Below are 18,690 nucleotides of genomic sequence, written 5' to 3'. Positions count from 1 at the left end.
CGGAACGGATCGATCGATTCGTCCGTATCCGCGGCGACCGCAGCCACTTAGTACCGCGGGGAATCCGAGAAACGCGCGTGCGAGCATCGTGCAACGGAACGCCGAGCTAACCCATCGATTCGTTAACCAGACCGTTTCGCGATTATCGCGACGATCCCGCTCGCTCGCTCGCTCGGTGCTGACCGTTCCGATAACGAACCTCGGGGAAATCCTAGCCGATCCTCGCTCGCGATACCGCAGACCTAGTTCCGCGTAACGTCGATTCCTTTCATCGATTCTATTTTTACAGGGGGTTCGAGCTCTTCGCCCACCGAACTATGCTTCGTCGTACGCTCGATCGCAGATGGACGCCCGCGATAAAGATCGAACGAACCTTTTATTTCTATTTTTCCTCCGCTCGCGGAGACTGAGAGAGAGAGAGAGAGGGAAGTAGAGAGAAAGAGAGAGATGTGTATCGCGAAAGCTCGCGCTCCCTTCGAGACGACCACGGTGACCCGTTTATTTCGAGCGGAAAAATCTACGAGCGGAGCAACGTCGGTTTCGATTCGTAGACCATCGACGAGCGGACGCGTCGAAACGAGAACGAGGCCGATCGGGCCCGTGAAAACTCCGAGGAACCGATGGAAACCGTCCCGCGCCCCGTGGAATTTACAACTAAATTTAGCGTAACGGGCAACGACAGTCCGCGCTAAAAATAAAAACTAACCTACCGAACGCAATCGAAGACTAATCGATAACGTAAAAAGCGCCAAAGACCGTCCCCCGCGCCGAGAGTACAGACACCTCGCTACATTAGACTTTAATTCAGCCGCAGTAGTGCATACCCTCGAGTGATCAGCCGCAACCATCGACAGTCGCCATCTCGTATCGCGTGCGCGTTAACCTTCGCGGTGATTGATCGATCGCGATGGAACGATTACCGTGTCATCGAGCACCGAATCGACGACGACCATCGCTACCGAGATCCTGCTCCGCTAAGCTACGAGAATCTCGTATCGCGTCACTCGCGATAGCCTAATTACGCCGTGGACGATTCGTTCGCGAATTCCGTTCTCTATCTCGACGCGATATTTTACGCCGTTTATCAACGCCCTACGGAATCGTAATTTTTGATCTTGTTCGGGTAATTTCGTACCACGAATTTTATTAACGGTGGTTGATAAACGATAAGCTTATCGTCCGATAAGCGGACGAGAAACGATCGCAACGTTTATCCGTTCACCGGAGACACCGATGGCGCTGAACGATCGTTTCGTCTCTGGTGCGTCGCGAGCTCCGTCGACGTTGTCCCGAACTAGCTCGCGAATTCTCGTTCCACGAGACCGATCGAGCGACGAGAGACATCGTCGACCTCGACGTTACCGACGAGTGGACAACGACAGCACTGGTTACCGACACGGTCCCTCGCCTGCCTCCAATATTCTACGATGTTGCCAAAGAAAGGATCTCGGACGGTATCGACGGAGTTAACGCGAGTTTGCGTAGGAACGAAAGCTTCGTCGACCTCGAAGTTATCGGTATTATACCGACGACGCGCGCTGGTAAAGTTACCTACCTCGACGTCATCGAATTTACCATCGAGTAGATATCGACCGTACCGGTGAAACGCTTTTACCGTCGCAGGTGCAAGAACGATGAAACATCGAGTACTCACATGATATCGCCGAGCTTGATACGAGTCTGTACGAGGGCGCAGCTCTTGTGATCGCTAGTGGTAACCGCCCTGCGCCGTCTGGCGGCGTATCTCTGTACGTCCGGTGGTAGTGCAGCGGCATCGTTGGAATTTCCAGAGGTCCCCGGTCCAGCGTATCCAGCTAGGCCCACGCCGCGCACCAGCGGGCTACTGCCCCGCCGACGCGTCGACATGTGCCGCCCTCCCACGCCACCCAACATCCTGCGAACAGATCACCGATCCTCAAACCTCTACCGACGAAAAGAAACGACAAAATTTCGTTCGAGTAAAACCAAACTAGCGTTGGATAATCATTCCTTGCGAACGTAATCGCGCGATCGGAAATACAACGGACGAAGATTTATTTACGCTGTATCTTTCGCTCGAAACTTTTACCCGGATAAAGAATTTCTGCCCGTTCGCGACACGGAACAGGTAGGAAATATTGTAATTTTTCCCGAGCGTAATCGACGCGTCCGATCGGTCGACGCGCGCGACTACGTATCAAGATCGGCCAGAAATTCGGTAAAACAGTTTCACCTTAATTGGGTTAAGTTGACTGGCCTAATCTCGAGTCATCGGAAGCGCGGTGAGTCACGCGATCGAGAACTACCGTAAACTTTCTTTCACCGTTGTGCGTACCGCCTAGCCTACCGATGCGCTTCTCTCCTTTGAAAATATTATTTTTATCGCAACGTCCTCTACCTTACCGCCGAGTCCAATTAGCCTCGAGTATCTCCTCGCGTTTTACCCGTACTACTCGGTTATCATTGTTCCGTTTCCACGAAAACTCGGACGTAGGAAATAACGTTGCATCGTTACTACCGCTTACGCACTTCCGATACGGTTACTCGTTTCTGAGCGGAGATAAATAAAATTCGTAGGCTCGAGAACGTAACGCTTTCGATTCGATCGAAACGCAAACGTCTTTATCGAATCGTCGAGCAATGGTCTCGCGTTTTTCTCGCTATTTTTTGCTCGTTTTTTCAGTTATTATAACACTTTCTCGATTCGCGTTCCAGGGCGTTCCAACGAATATCGTCCGACCGATTAAACCGAAAGCTTTTTTTTCAAACCGCGAAACATAGTTACATCGAAGAGATAATACTGCTCATTGTTCGGAAAGAAAGATGGAATATTTATCGATGCGATAACCGGTGAACCTTTATTGCACCCGAGAATGGTATCGGCGTTTATTAACGCGGACGGTAAACGTATTAATCGAAACCGTACGCGATCGAATACCGATGACGTTCGAGATCACCGAGATAGAATCTAATTTGTGAAAACCCCGGGACTGATCAACTTTCGCCTACCAATCGAACGACTCGTAGAAACGGGGATTAACCCTTCGCGGTCCTATTAAATTCGAACATGGATGTCGTACTAGTAGGAATTAATTTCCCTTGAAAAAAGGGAAACGAAGGATAAACAAGATTTGTCGATTCTTTAGCAAACTTTAGATATACGTTCGTACAACAGTGTGTTTCAATGCAACGTTTTTAGGTAAAAATTATACTTTATAATTCTCCATTGTGCGGTATCTTTCGAAACAGTTTCCAACGTACAGTCCTGTATCTCCTTCTCGAGTATACGTCCCGCAAAAATAATTAGTTCGGTATCTTCCACCCTTGATATTTCATATTTGAACATACAGAACAATCTTTACATTTCACATCCTCGTACCGCCGCAATATACGCAGTTTTCCATTAAAGAAACTCATTAATCCTCTTTACCGGATTCCGTTATCTCTAATAGGAGCACCGTATTCGCGAACAGATTCTTCGGGCATTCAGGTTCGTTCGTATAAAGTGTAAACCAACTTATTCAAACGTAGTTGAACAAAGTGTAAGATTAATACGGTTCGTTGCTGTTGTAGCTAAGAGGGGACGTACGAGCGTAAAGGGTTAATTCTTTTCGAGGATCGCGATAGCGCTCAACGCGAACGCAACGAGAGAAATGAATAATAATGAATAATTGCACGGATAAAAGTTTTCTCTGGTGGTTCTCGCTCGCTATCGAAAGTGATTAAGGTTCGTATACAGTCGGACACCGGCCTACTAAGTGGGCTACAATTCCGTTGTTCCTGGCAAGCGGCTCGCAAAGTGGAGAACGTTTCATCGCGAGGAATACCTTCCAGGGGTTGTCCTTCTCGTTCTCGAATAGGTTCTAACCTACAGTCCGTTTACGTTTTTTACAACCCCTTTGTTCTCCTACTCGTGGAGAATCTCCGAAGAATTTTTATCGACGTTCGATCAATTTCTGCGAAACGTTTCTCGAGAATACCAAGGGAAACTCTTGTCATTTTTTTTTTAGCGCGACAATTTGAGAACCGCTACTGGTAAACCTTCCCCAGTCGTCGCGCGATGAATAATTTTGACCAAGGAACGTTTACGAATTCTTTCCTTCGGTTCTATCGCTCTTGAAATTTACTTCAGATTTAGTAGCTAAGTTTCGAAATGTATCGGGTCGTTCGTAAAGTGATTTCGTTTTTCAGAGTGGAGAATATGTAATTTGATGAAATGTTTACACGCTGTGAAAAATTCTGTTTTATTTTCACCGAAAGAAACTAAATGACTTTTCCAACAACTCGATAAATATCACTCGACGGTGTGTATTGAGCTCGCGCGATGAATAATTTCGACCAAGGAACATTTACGAATTCTTTCCTTCGGTTCTATCGCTCTCGAAATTTGCGTCAGATTTAGTAGTTATATTTTGAAATGTATCGGGTTCATTTGGTTTTCCAAAACGGAGAATATGTAATTTGATGAAATGTTTACACGCTGTGAAAAATTCTGTTTCATTTTCACCGAAAGAAACTAAATGACTTTCCGAACAATTCGATAGATATCGCTCGATAGTGTGCATTGAACTCGCGCGGTCGTAACGTGTTGTCTCGATTATGAAACTACGATCGTTGGAAGATTCTTCGGGACGAAACGATGGACGAATAGAAGGATATTGTTTTTATCTATCTCGAATGCCCTGTAAACGTCCACTCTGAGAATAAATGTCCCTAACTTTCAGAGATTCGATGATCGAACCGGTCAGTGCGCCTCGAGACTATATACGCGTATATACGTATGTATATATATATATATATAATATTTCGTCGACGTTTATCGCAGCCGGTCAAAGTTCACGGAAGCTCGCCGGGCAGAACTGATTATCGCCATGTCGCGGGCTCGATAATTATAATTTATAGAGACACGGGGTAAGGTACAGTGGCCGCCATAAATTCGGTTCTCTCGTCCTGTGCCGTCGCGCGAACCCTTGTTATCCTTATGTATTTTTTCCCCGGTAGTCGCCTCTAAAGTGTGTTCCATTTATTCCACTAGCTCGTTTGCTTTATACAGCTTCGTCCTGGCCATTTGTCCTTGTTACGTTCCTGCAGCGCGGTTCGTGTCTTTTCACCGTTTTCGGCTTCAAGAGAAAAGCGAAAACGCGGCGTCGAAGCGGGACGGACCAACGGAGGATAAAATAACAATAATAATAACGGTAATAGTAATAATAATAATGATAATAATAATAATAATTCGTTCGTCCGGTCGAGTTTGCTCGATTTCGCGTATTCTTTCGCTCGGTTCGTCCCCTCGAGATCGATACCGCGGAAGCATTTCTTTTTTTTTTTTTCTTCTTTTAATTAACCGGAGCACCGAACGTTTCGCGATTCGTTTGAAAATTATGCACACTCAGCGGAGTTGGGAGCAACCGAGTGATTCAACTAGGAGGCTCTCCCGCGACTGCGTGCCATCGGCAGCTTCGAAATCCTCGTCGAGCGTTTCTTCGATTTTCGTTTCGAGTAAATCGTACCGTGGTAAGCGCGGCCAACTCCCGTCCAGAGATATTAACGGAGGTAATTTGTTCGTTGAATCGACGCAACGAGCCGGTTATCGCTTCGCGATACACCAACGACGGGTATTTCGATCGCGGCACTTTTTTCGACGCAAATAACGCCGCGTTTCTCGTTTTACGATTCCAGGTAAGCGGAAATCAATTTTTTCGAGCACCCGTGGACACTCGATAAGGCTCATCGACGAGTAGGAACAAGTATCGAAACAACGAAATCGAGGCAGGATCGTCGCGTTCGACCGGCAGGACGTCGACCGATCGAATATTTCCTCGTCGACGATTTCCACGCTGACACACCGGCCGAATTAATATCCGCCCAACCTCTATCGGCCGCGTGAAATCAATTCCAATCTATTACGCGGGTAACTAACTTACGTACCACCGTCTGTCCAAAAGTAACCCGGCGATAATCGCTTTACGAATTGATCCGTGTTTTAACGTTGCGCCGTACCCTCGTCCGTTTCTCGCTCGTCGCGAAATAACGGAAAATTACGCGAAAATCACGTTTTCTCTGATACCCAGTTGCAATTTCGTTCGAAACGTATTAAATATCGCGTTGAAACGAATCGTACCGAATCGAAGCCGATCTCGTCGGCTGGAAATCGTTTCACCCTTCGATCGAGGGGGGCGAGCCGTATCGAAAAAGCGGTCGCGTTGTAAAATTCAATCCGGCGTGGAAGATCGTTGGTACGCGTCTCTTATCGATAACGAGGCGATAGACGCGTTACGGAGCGTGATACTGAATTTCGCGTCCGCCAATCCGCGCATCCGGACTCGTTCGCCAACAGCTTCCGGCGGTACAACGAGGAGAACAACGAGGAGAACAACGAGGAGAACAATGAGGAGAACAACGAGGAGAACAACGAGACGTCCGTGTCGAACGGAGCTCGACACGCGATTACGCAAAGTGTACAGAGTGGCTCGATAATTAGCGGATAATCAACCACTGGCTTTCGAACGTATCTTCGAAACCGTTGAGACGTTAAAGGCGGATAGATCGGTGGAGGAACTTTTCTCGGAGATTCTGGACGTTATTCGCGTCCGATACGGTATCTCGCCATATTTAAATTCATCCCCTAAGAAGGATTTCCTCCGTTCGGACGATTCATCGAGTACCTTTATATTCGCTTTCGACGATTTCCCATCCGATCGAAGTAAAATTCTCCAACAGCGTTGAATTCGCGTCGACGCTCCCGTTTGTAAAATAAGGGGAATAATTTTCTTGCGCTTTGAGCGCTTGCGATCCGAGTCGGGTGCACGAATATCCGAAATAATCGCGAGAGTGTTCGAGACGCGGAAATAAAAGTAACGCGTCGCGAACGACGACGACGACGACGCCTTTTATTCGTCAAAAATATCTGCCGCGGACGCGGTCGATATTTAATTACGAGGTCTTATTGTATCCCAGTAGCTCGTTTCGCGTTATATTACCTCGATGGCGCGGCACGAGATTCTTCTCTCTCGAAAATTGCGAGCGAAATTCATCGAAGAAAAATTCGCGGTTCCGCGGAGCGACACCCTGTAGATTCCTCGGTGCTTTCAACCCCCACCCGGTTCTCGTTGTTCCCGGTGGTCGAAATTTTAGGATAGCAACCTGTTGCTAGGCACCCCTGGAAGCTCTTATCCCACCTCTCTGTTACCCGGCAACCCTTGTTTCCCCCTCCCTGCCAACATCCCCCCCACTGACGTGCACGGAATATCAGGAAGGATCTCTCGGTTCTCCGTCGATCCATCTCTCCCTCTCGCCCTTTATTCGCGCCGGAAAACTGATTACGATTCTTCTTGCAAATTTCTTTCCTCTCCCCCGCGAACGATCCGCGGATGAGGGTAGAAACGATACTCGAGGGTTGCTACGCGGACGAACGACCACCGGCCGAGTTAATGAAAATTCACCTAAACTCCGATAAAATTCTTCGCTATGGGTTCACCTCGTCCATTGGAAAATGTCATCCACGGTCCATTGTTCGAGGATGCGTCTAGCGATCGGCTCGCATAAAGGGCTATTCAATTTCACCCCATCGACCCTTTACGCTCGCGTACGCAAGGCGCGCAGGAAATTTCTCGCTAATACATTCGCGATATTTTTTACGGCTTTGCTCCGTGGAAATCCTTTCTTGTCGCGCGTAAAAAGGAAATTTCGAGGATCTTCCGATAGACCCGGTGGGGAAACCTTGAATACCTGGCAAAAAATGGAGATCAACTCGAGAGGGTGGATACCCTTCTCGCTGGGAGAAGAAGGAATTTTTTCAAGAATTCGGTGTTCTTTCTTCGAAGACGCTGTAAAAAAGAAACGCGCGCGATCTCGATTCGTTTGTTAAAATAGAATTCTTTGCTCGACGTAGTACGTAGGTTTCCCCTCGGTTGACCGTTCCTTCCATCCGAGACGGTTTCCGCCCCCTCGGGCCAGTCCTTGCGACCCTTCCTCTTCCGGTGACTTTTTTTCATCCGCGTTCCCCCGACAGTTCGTTCCACCCCTCTTCATTTTTCTTGTCGCTCTACCCCGAACCGATGGAATCTCTCGTGTACACCGGCCGTGGGAAATTTAATAACGAGTCGGGGGATCGCGACCCTCGTGCGTAAAACGTCGCCCAGGGACCGGGACCGAGATCGAAGCCAAATCCCTTCGAGAATTTCGCGATAGAGCCGCGCAACGACCAACCTAAGGAAACAAACGCGTTCACCCCGGGAGGGTGGCTCTTCGACCGGCTGGAAACTTCTCGATGTTCGTCGATCCGCCGTGATCCTCGGATTCGAAAATCGCTCGAGCGGATCCCACGGATATTTCGATCGCGAACCTCGTTTATTTTTATTATTTGTTTAACCGTATCGCCTCGATACGATCACGGACGATGCAACGTAAAGAGAAGCAAACAAAACCGGGCACAAAATGTATTTCCCGGGATAAAAATACCCGCGCGGAGAATACGAAAAAAGGTAAATAAATAAAATGGAAAGTATCGGTAACGCGCCAAGAAACGGACGTTTCGATGCAACGGTACGACCTAATTGAAGCAAATACTATTAACGGTGTATAATCCAAAGCAAACGCAGGAGGGATCGATGTTGTTGGGAAATTTATTAGCGTTAATTCGGTACATTTGCCGAATAGCGTACGATGCCGGTCGATACGAAATAACGAGGGAAGTCTCGAATTTCCGACTGTTGGCTGGAATTTAAATAACGGTGAACTATCGATGGACGATCCGTGTAAAAATTATAAACGACGATTCTACGTTTTCGAGAGGCGATCGATGGTAATTCCGCGACGTGTCGTCGGCAGGGGATCGTCCGATTTATAAAACGTAAACGGAGGTGATATCGAGGGTAGGGTATCGGGTAATCGAGCAACACGGAAGATGCGAGGGAACGAGAGGGACGCGCAAATTTCGCGTACGATCGATGCCCAAAAGAACGAATACGTTCCCTGTCGAGTTCTCGTCGAATTATCCGTCTCTCTCGTTGCTTGTCTCCTCGGCGAACAAACTCGAGCGAGCGGCCAAGATAACAGCGATCCGATTTCAGCTGGTCGCGACAGGCCGAAAGGAGACACCGATAAGATTAAAAAAAAAAAAAAAGGGTAAAGAAAATATCACTTTCCCTGGTGGCGGAGTTTATCGTCCAGCGGTGTCGCGCGGCAAGGTGAATTAATATTCCGCGTGGCGTGCAATTATGCAGATACGCTCGCGTCGGCCGCCCTCTCGTTTTCGATGGAAGTTTCGCGACGCGGATACCCGATGTACGCGGCTATTCTCGTTCGTGACGGTAAAATTCGGTCTAATGTCAGCGACGCGGAACGGAACTCGACAGTGAGTCGATTAAGTGGAAAGTTCTGGTCAAGATACGAGCGAGTGTTCCCGACGAGGACGCGCGGGATCGATCCATAAGGGTGGAATACTCGCGGTCGCTCGATAACGAGTATATTCTTCGCGAATCGTTCGGGGAATAACGGCTTCGAGCGAAGAAAAATAACCCCGGGACCGAGATAAGGGAACGCTTCGCGAGAAAGAATCGTTCCTCGCGATGAACGATCTTACTCGCCTTTTTTTTCTTCTTTTTTTTTTTTTTTTTTAACGCGTACTTTGCCTCCCCGTTACCACGTCGCGTCTCGAGGTGAAAGAATACGTTATCGCGAAGCGAGATGCACTCTTTCCGTGTCTCCGTGCTCCTTCGAAATGATGTCTTCCTCGAAAGAAAAGGGAACGAAGACGTCCTCGTCGACAACGATACATCGCAGCATCGAAACATCGACGAGACGAGAATGCGCAGCTTCGTTCGTTCAATCGTTCGAACGAAACTCCGTTGTTTCGATAATACGTTGAATCGTTACTCGTTATCAAGGAATAAACTCGTCTATCCGTGTAGAAGTTTATTCAAATATCGTCGACGAACAAATAAATACGTATTCTCTGTGTAAACGATGTGTGCGATCGCGCGCATTCGCGTATCCGTGGGTTGCACGGAACGAACGAGACGCACCGAACCGAATAACGATCGAATAAAGAATAATTAATTAAGAAGGGAATAAATCGAGTTCGATCTCTTTTTTCGATGCCGGGCTTCCGTGCTTGCTTCCTCCTCGTTCACTTTCGATCCCTCCGACCCCTGTCCCTCGGTTCCTCGTCTCCCTCGGTAGTAGGATTTAATTTTCCTTCTCTCCGGAGCGTCAGCCTCATTGACTATTAACGACCGGGAGAGAAAAAACTCCACCGACCGGGAATCCTGGAGGATTCGTTCGTTTACCGTTCTCGTGCATCCGACACCTGCGGAATGAATCCACGGGCATGTTGGAACACGGAGCTCGGTGACGCGCGCCATTACGTTTTCAACGCGCATCGAAAACGGCTTGGACGCGATCCGTTGGAACGAATGCAACAACGATCTTAAGGGTGCCAGATGTCGATGTCAGTTTTAAGAACCGTCTCCGTATCGGCGCGGAAGGATCGTCCACCGTTTGCCCGTTTTCCTTTTGGCTTTTCTTTTCAGTCGAGTTCCAAGTCCAGAGTCGGAAAGACCACACGACACTGTCGTCGTTCGCATCAAGACACATCACTGTGTACGCATTTCTTCGAACTTTGTATTCTTATATATACAATAACTGTACTACTAGATACGCGAGATCCCTGCATATTGTAATAAACTAGATATTGTAATCTGAACTTTACAACACGATCGAACTCGAACGTACTGTTGTACCGTACCGTAATCGTGCTACGATACCTACCGCGTTGCGTTCTTAAGATTAATCATTGTTCCCATGCGAGTCAATTCATAGAAAACGGATAACGTAAGGCAGCCAAAACACTTCTTGGTCCAGCCTACGTGACTCCCCGTGTGAACCTCGTGCTGCGAATTCTTCTTTGTCACCGAACGATATAAAGACCCATCGAAGACTCTCTTCTCTGAGTGATGTCTAAGTGTTAAGTACGTCCGTGAAATTCTTGTCAATCGATCTATCTCAACAAAACCTCAGTAAAGTGCCAAGGGTTGAATTCTACACGAGTGTTCCTTCAACCCTTCCCTCCTGCATAACAGTACCTTTCGTCCCCGAATCTTCGAGTTTGGAATCGCAGCGATCCGGCGGGAAAACGGGTCGAGATTCGTCGCGACGAAGCGTGGAATCGAAGCGAAGAAAAGCGATCGTGGACGATCCTCGAGACTCGGGCGAGAATCAGCGCGTCGGAGGAGTCATCGACGCTCGGATGTGTAATTTCGAGCAACGTTTCGCGCGTCGACGGTGTCTGGGGCAAACACGTGCAAAGCGGTCCCTTGAGACGCGTCGCGCCACGTGATCATTAACGTCGCATTACGTAACGAGCGATACCTCGAGGATGGTTGTGCCTGCGCTCGAGTTCAAATTGATAACCGACGCCACGAACGAACTCCGTGCGTGCGTGCGTGTATGCGTGTGGAAAATATTCTCGTTAACCGGGAACTTTGCGACGTGCAACTCGCGCGAAAATTCGATACGGAGCGTAATGGAGCTGGAAACTGGATTCGAGAACGAAGAAGAAAATTTCTTTCGCGGTTAGTTTCATCGGTGTTTGAAATGCCGATTTTTGACGAGTGACGAACGATTCACCTGCGTAGATTCGATTTCTCGTTTCAACGTCATCCGTTGGTTTCCCGCGGCACAGTAATCGAAATATATAGGGGAACGCGTGTCAGCTGGGCGAGACCGCGATAAGTAAACTACGAGGCTTGGCAGGCAACGCGCTCGAGTGGGAGAGTCAACAACGAAGAAAGGATTTCCAGAGGGGTGAAAGCGAAAAGTGAATACCTCGAGAACGAAAGTGGGAACGAGTCGAGGGGAAGGGGGTGTCGGCTGGTTCGCCGATCGATCGATACCGATGACGGTCTTATCGAGGGGAACGGTGAGAACGGGGCGTGTTCGCGGCACATCGGTCTTCGAGTGTTCTGCGCGCGGAACGGAATTAAACGCCGCGATCTCACCCGGCTCGAATGATCGATTCGAGCACCGATCGATTCCTTTCGTTTTTACGTCCGTTAATGGATCGTTTCGGTAAGTTTCGCGAATCCCCGTTTTCAATGGGACGATCTTGAACACCGTCCTCTATCATTTTCTCGCAGTAGCCCGACCTATGGACGCTATTTCGAACGATCGTGCCGGCGTTAAAAATACCTCGACACCCTTAACTTAACCCTTAACTCGCCACGAACTACCGCGAGCAGCTTTCATAAAGGCTTCTTTGACGAAACGAGCCGCAAGCGGTGCGGGACAGCTCAACGGATACGTAAATGTGTGAGCTCGAGAACATCGATTGTTTCGTTTGTTCGTTTAATTGTTCAATGTACGTACGAATATTCGGTAATGCTTTTACGAGAGCGATCCGAAAATGGACAACGTTGTAATTAAAATTACGATTAATTCGAGTACGCGCGCTCGACAGTTTTCTGCTTTTCTCGGAGCAATGAATGTGAACTTTTATTTATACGGAAAACGATACTTTGAACGTTCGAAGATTTGGACAATTTTTTTTGAATAATCTACAACGTAGCCCCTTTCTAACGAGAAAAGAGTCGAATCGATTCGTCGAGTGGATCTTCTCGAATAAATTCTCGAAGAAATCCTCTCTTTCGGACCGACAAAGGTTGTACCTGCCTTGCTACAGTAATCGCTCGAAACCCACGTTGGAGAGAGAATCGCATCTTTTGGAAAAAAATGAAAAGCAAATTTCTAGGGGTTCGCCCTAGGGGAGCGTTCGGGCGTACAAACTTTCATCGTCGGTTAGTTTACGAGTAAATTGAGAATAAATTGGGAAATAATGCGAGAAAGAATTAAATGTTACGAAAAGAAATCAACGTGATTAGAAACGTTTCAATTCGCAACGCTGTAATTATTTTCTACTCGTAGCGGAGTGCCATCAGTCGTCGAACGAAATAAATAAATTAAACTGTCGACTACAAAGATTTCCGAGAATCGATTTCTCGTCAACGACGAACCACCTGCTGACCGATGGAATAATTTATAGTTCGACCACGTGTTTATGTCGGCCGAATGTTGCGGTGACCGGGGTCCCAGTTCATTATTGTCCCTCGTTTGGACAACCGTTTTCACGGTTCTCGTAAAGCCGACAAAGCCCACCCACGTATTTTTCTATATTCTACGATCTATCGATTTCTACCGTTATTTCTTATTTTCTTTCCCTCGGTTGGATACCGATTGAATCGCGCGAACGAATCTCGGATCGTAAAATACGAAAGATCGAGGACGTTTCGACCGATTCGCAACGGGAAACTGTGCGATACGACTTTCGCAGAAGCCACCACTTTGGCGCGTTTCCACGGTATCCGGAAACGGATAACAATAAACCGTGAAATCCCCGCCGGGCGAGTCCCTCTGGGAGCTAATTTATCATTCGCGGTTGCAAAGAAACGACAGCGAATATACATCTTCCGATCGTATCGACGAATCCCGCGTTCGAAGCTACCAGCTTCTTTCGACTATTTTCCCGTGTAATCGGGACCGAAACGCGTTTTCTGCCAAGACGTTGGCCGCATTGTTCGATCTCCGCATCCTAAATCGCGAAAACCGTTCATCGGTCGCGTTTCTTCCGACTCGTTCCAACGGTACACTCTTCCGCGATTGTCGAGAAATAAGATCGACGTAGTATTGTTCGCGTAGCGGTTTCGTCGATCGGGAAAACCCGGCTCCGGATCGGATTCATCGACGTTCGAGTATCGATCGTCGAATGGTCCCTCACGGAACAGCTTCTCGACCGTTTGGAAAGTCGAGGGAAATTTCGAACCGTCTGTCGTACGTTAAGGTGGTTTGGGAGGAGGGTTGGTTTCGCGACGCGAAAAATTGAGACCTCGAATTTCTTTCCTCGAAACGAAATGGGAGACGAACGAGGCGTTCCGGTGAGTCTTCCTCTCGCGAGAGCTTGGAGAGCGTCCAAAGAGCCGTGGATTTTATCATCGATACTGGACCGCGCAAATGTACAAGTGCGTCGAGATATACACAGGATGTTTTCGAACGCTCGCTCGAGTACTTTCGAGTACGAGCGCAAAGCGACTGACACTCGATCGCTACCGAAACATCCAACGATATCCCTGCTGGTACTCGACTCTTCGCGCAATGGAGATTCAACGTGGAATCGACCGAATGAACTCTCGAGTACGAATATCGTTCGACGGGATAGTATTCTTACCTCGAACCGGTGTGGAAAATCTACGAACCTACTCGAATCTTAAAATATTCAATCGTGGAGCGTCCATTTGTTCCGTTTCGGACGTACAATCGAGATCCGAAATGTTAAAAGTTACACGAGCTCGCAAAGTTTTCCACGCGAAAGAGTGATGGAAAATACGAGACGAGTTCGTTTCGTACGAGGTTTCGTTTCGAAGGAGTAGTATTCGTCGCGTAGGCGTGCGATCGAACGCGACTCGGCTATCGCGTCCATCTTTTACTCGTTTCTATTCGCGTTGATGTTCTTGGGCATTGATTGCTCCACGGTATTGTTCACCTTTCCTTGACCTTGCGTCCCCTAATTGGATAGAACCGATTGAAACGGATAACACCGTACCGTCGTCGGTGCTTACGGACACCGATGCAAGCAGAAACACGAGTAGAACGTAACGAGAAACGGTCGGACAGCTTGGACGAGTCTTACTCGCTCGCGTACCTGTTGAATCTTGAACCTCGTTTTCCTGGAAAACCTCCACCAGACGGAACAAATTTTCTTCCGTAGTTTCGATTCGTTTTCCCTCGCGGAACGACCGTACTGAAAATCGTGCTCGTATCATCGATCTCGCGACGATTCGAGATCGACGGAGGCCTCGTAACGACCACGACCGTCTTGAGGGCGAGTTGAAACATTGCGAAGGAAAGGCGTTTCTCCTCGACGAGGGTGGATCCTGTCGTTTGTCCTTGTCACGGTGCGTGTCCTCGCGTTCAAAGTTTGGCCAACCTTTCGGAGCAGCCTGTACGAACGAACGATTGGCAGCCGGGCGAGAGATTGGCAGCCCATTGTCGAACCTCGTATATGCAGACTTCAATCGGAAAAGCTATTTCCCGATCGGATTCCACGGTGCAGCCCGAATCGAACGAACGAACGGTCAGCCGGCGCGGCAGATTCTGCCATTAAACCGACTGACGCGCTGGAGGCTCGACGGGAGGAAAATCTATGAAATTTTCCAAGAAACACGAAGAGGATCCATTCTCCGGCTCCAGCCAGGGGGACGGGGCCGAAAACGACATCGATTTCGAATCGACGTACCCTTTGTAGCACCTCGTGCCCGTAAATAGAAGCGACGAGGCTCTCCCTCGCTCTCCTACCGTTTCTCTTTATCCGATTAAAATACCGGGAACTGTTCGAGCAGTCTGTACGAATACTCTCGTCGGGAGTCTTGCGTTTGGTTTTTTGCTCTGAGCGTGCACGATCCGAGACAATTACACGAAGGGTAAAAACACGGGCGAAATCGAAAGAGGATCCTCTTGGTTTCGTTTCGAAATTCCCCGACCACCGTCTGAAGGCTGTCCCTTCGATCCGGCCTAGCGTCTAATCGAGTTTACGTTGCATCAAAGCCTCTATGGGCGAGCAAGTTGCATCTTGGAGAGTCACGGAATCTCTGGGACGAGCGCGTAACTCTATTTTGTCTCCGGAGAGGCTCCATTGTGTTCGGTTTCGACGATGTTAGTTCCGTTGAGCGCGTAAACTCTTGGGACGAGTTTTTTCGGCTCGTCGAAGTCGACGTTTACGTTGGTCGCGTCTTTCGGGGCCGTATCGATCGGCTTCGGGTCGTGGAGTCGCGATAAAGGCTATCGATCCCGTTATCGCGCTTTTCGGCTCTAATGTCTGTCCCGCTCCTCGTCGAGATTGCCGTAATTTGCATACGCGCGGCACGATCCCTCCTCCCGTCCGACAAATATAGGGGACGAGCGCGTAAAAACTGCCGTAAAAGCGTCCTACGCGCACGGTTTTCGACTCGGGGAAACGCCTCTCCCCGGGGCGTAAAGAAATTACACCGACACGCCAACTTGGCAAGTTTTTACGGCCACGGAGAGCCCGGTTTCTCGTTCCCTCGGCAGCGTAAATAATAAAGTCATCCGGCGTGTCGTTTCGCGCGAGCGCGAGCGCGAACCTCGAACCTCGATCGCGATGAAAAGTAATTGCGAGCGTCGCGGCGCAACTTGCGGCCGTTGAGCACGGGCTTTGCCTGCCAACCATTCGAAAATTAATCTTGCTCCGTTGTGCCGCGCCGTGTCCGGTTTTTACACGGTACACGGAAACTATTATATTATTATTATTTTTACGACGAATCGAAAGCAACGAGAAACTTTTGCCCTCGAACGACAACAAACGACGAACGATAACGTTCCAAGTGTTCCGAGAAACGAGGGAGTAACTTTCGACGAGATGGAAAATTCTCAAATTTCGACCATCGATCTCCGTGCTCGATCCAGTCCGAAATTTAACGGGGGATGTATCTTTTATCTTTCGCTCTATCGCGGACAAAACGGTTCTAAACAATCTTTTTTCGTTACTTGCGTCGCGTCGAGGAAGGTTACGCCCTGCTCGACGTCTCGTGTACAGCGATTGAAGCGAAACGCGGCTGTGGTAGGCGAGCTAACAATTCCATTACGCGCGGCCTGGAACGTTTCCGAGACATTATTGACACGGGCAAAGGCGATTGGAAGTAGCGCGCGCGCGCAGTCCGCTAAGAAGACATTGTGCCAACATCCAAGGTGTCTCGCGAGCTTCTTCGAGCCGTTCCACGCCGATCGACGCGACGAGCTCGAGAACCAACGCCTGAGAGCTTACGAACGATTCCCCTCGTGGTTGTTCGCCACTTCTTCCTCGGAATGACCGATCGAGAAGCGAAAGCGTGCCTCTGGAAGGAATTCGCGTCCCATTGGTCGAAACGGGACGTCCACCCTGGTTGCGCGACGTGTCTCGCTGTCTATTGGTCGACGCACGGTTTCGAGGCGGTGCCAAGAAACAACTCCCCCCGCTCCCGTATCCCTCTGGGAGCCGTCTTCTCAAGTGCGAGCTTTACCTACCCGTTTATTAATAAACAGCGCCCCGATGAAACGCATTTGCACGCGGCCTTTATTAAATAATTGTACGAGAAGTAGCTCTTCGAGCCTCCGCGGCGCGTTTTCTTTCCAATTGATTTTCCCCTCGGTCCCCGTGGCGCTCGGTTCCCAATCGATCGACCGATCGATAACGCGAAATCGTTCGCGATCTAGACGCGATCCGTTCGCTACGCCAACGATTCGAAAACACTCGTCCCTCCGAGTCCGTTCGCCCCTCGAGCGATTCGAGTTCTTATCGAGTAATTCGTTCGAACGAGATTCGACGATCGGAGCGGTTCGCGTCCCGTTTGCCCGCCGCTCGATAATTACGAACCGGAACGAATCGTTAATAACCGAGCCAACCGAGAAACCCATTATTTTGAAAGCTCGCGCGTTGTTGTAGGCGCGCGTCGAACAGACGAAAAGAGGACGCAATAAAAGCTTCGTGGAAGAAGTATCCGTCGGTCGAGAACGCGCGTAAACCTACTTTTCTCGCGGAATCCGATAAATAAAGATGGTAATCGCGAACGGATACGTCGAACGTCGAACTTTACGACAACGAAGCGGCGGGGGGCGTTCGCCGTTTCCGGGGAAAGATTACTCGATCGGGGAAACGACTTTCGATCCTACTTCCGATATCGAGATTCCTCCTCGCGCTTACGCGGGACTCGCGAAATTGAGTATCGGAGTCCGTTGATGGTTCGCGAAACTCGCTCGTTCTCTCGTTCGCTCGTTCGCGTGCGCGTAAACGAATCAGTCCCGTCGACGACGAACGACGAATTTTCGTAAATTGGAAAAGCTGCGCCGACGAAAGCGAACCCCGAGCGAGCCCGCGCGTTTTACGCGCGTTTAATTGTCTCGTTCGCGAAACTTGTTGGACGCAAAATTAATTACGTTGCCCGAGCAACGGCGGCTAACGAATTTGATGCTTCATAAGCGGCGAGCTAAATTACACGCCTGTTTTACTTCTTGATTTTCAGCCTGATTAAAGCAGCCCGCACTTCCGTCTCGTGCATCCGCGATACGCTGCAAATTTCGCCTAATTGCTTTCCGATAAGTACGAACGAAGTATCCCCGAATTTTCCGATGGAGAAGCTCGCGTGGACGCTAATTGGACCCAGGATGCGTCAATTTGCGACCAAAGTCTAAATTTGCGACCGTCCACGGTACGAGTAACATCGCTAATACCGGCGACTCCTTTCGTGAACAATCTTTTTCGGAAAAATGATCTCCTCACCTTTCTCGATTCCGTTCGATCGGCAACTTCGAGCAGTTGCTTGGTGGAATTTTTGCGAAAGGATCGGAAACGCGTACTCCGTGCGTTCGTGTTGTTCTTGCAAAGCAAACCTACTTACCAATTACAAGCGAGACCGAACTTCCGAGTCTCGAGACGGGCAAGCGTTCGTCGGAAGTATCGTTTCGACGTCAAAATGATGTAAATCGTGGAGAAACTTCGGCCGACCTTCGAAGAAAATTTGTAGGAAATTGGGTCGAGGATCGATCACGAGGTATCGAGTATCGGTGTCGACGCTCGACGTCGGATCGCGGAGTCGTTCGTTTCGAAACAAGCGAAGAGGAATCGCTGTACATCGATGCGCGCAATTGCAACGAAACGATCGAATCGAT

General features: G+C 49.0%; 1 pseudogene; it reads right to left on the bottom strand.

Annotated features, from left to right (window-relative positions):
* Positions 1-1,650: 1,650 nt before the first annotated feature.
* On the bottom strand, positions 1,651-1,893 carry LOC143143595 (voltage-dependent calcium channel type A subunit alpha-1 pseudogene; annotated as a pseudogene).
* Positions 1,894-18,690: the final 16,797 nt, after the last annotated feature.

This window comes from Ptiloglossa arizonensis, chromosome 2 (assembly GCF_051014685.1).
Source record: "Ptiloglossa arizonensis isolate GNS036 chromosome 2, iyPtiAriz1_principal, whole genome shotgun sequence".
Taxonomy (NCBI): domain Eukaryota; kingdom Metazoa; phylum Arthropoda; class Insecta; order Hymenoptera; family Colletidae; genus Ptiloglossa; species Ptiloglossa arizonensis.
Note: the sequence above shows the minus strand (reverse complement) of the source record. Positions and strands in the feature narration are given on the sequence as shown.